Here is a 548-nt window from a genome sequence, read left to right as displayed (position 1 = left end):
CCTGGGGAGGCAGTGGTCCAGACGGGAAAAGCCTGAGCATCTTGTCACACGCCTGTCTTCGTGCCACATCTGGGGCATCCTCAGCACCAAGGAGGACCTTTGGATGTGGGGCAGAGACCCCCCCCAACAAGTCCACCTCATCAACCCACCCTGGGCTTCTCTCCCTCCGGAGGAGCCCATCTCGATCCGAGAGCAGCGCGGGAGCCCAGCGCCTCAAGTGGGGCTGCGGGGAGCGGGGCCGGCAGGGGGGACCCTCCCCGGTCGGGTGCCCGCTGCCCCCGGCCCCTCCGGCGCTAGGTGCCCGGTGCCCGGACCAGGCGCTTTTCAACCCCGGCTGGTGCGGGGACCCCGCTGTGCTCCTCCGGGATGGCCCTGTCAACAGATCAGTGGGCAGCGGTGGCGGTGGGGGATGGCAGTGATGGGCGGTGGGGACCGGCAAGGATGGCAGTGGGAGGTGGCAGTGATGGCAGTGGGGACTGGCAGTGATGGGCAGTGAGGGCTGGCAGCGGGGGCAGGGGGGGCTGGGAGTGGCAAGGCGAGGGGGGTGG

Source organism: Mesitornis unicolor, unplaced genomic scaffold (genome assembly GCF_000695765.1).
Source record: "Mesitornis unicolor isolate BGI_N332 unplaced genomic scaffold, ASM69576v1 scaffold28928, whole genome shotgun sequence".
Taxonomy (NCBI): domain Eukaryota; kingdom Metazoa; phylum Chordata; class Aves; order Mesitornithiformes; family Mesitornithidae; genus Mesitornis; species Mesitornis unicolor.
Note: the sequence above shows the minus strand (reverse complement) of the source record.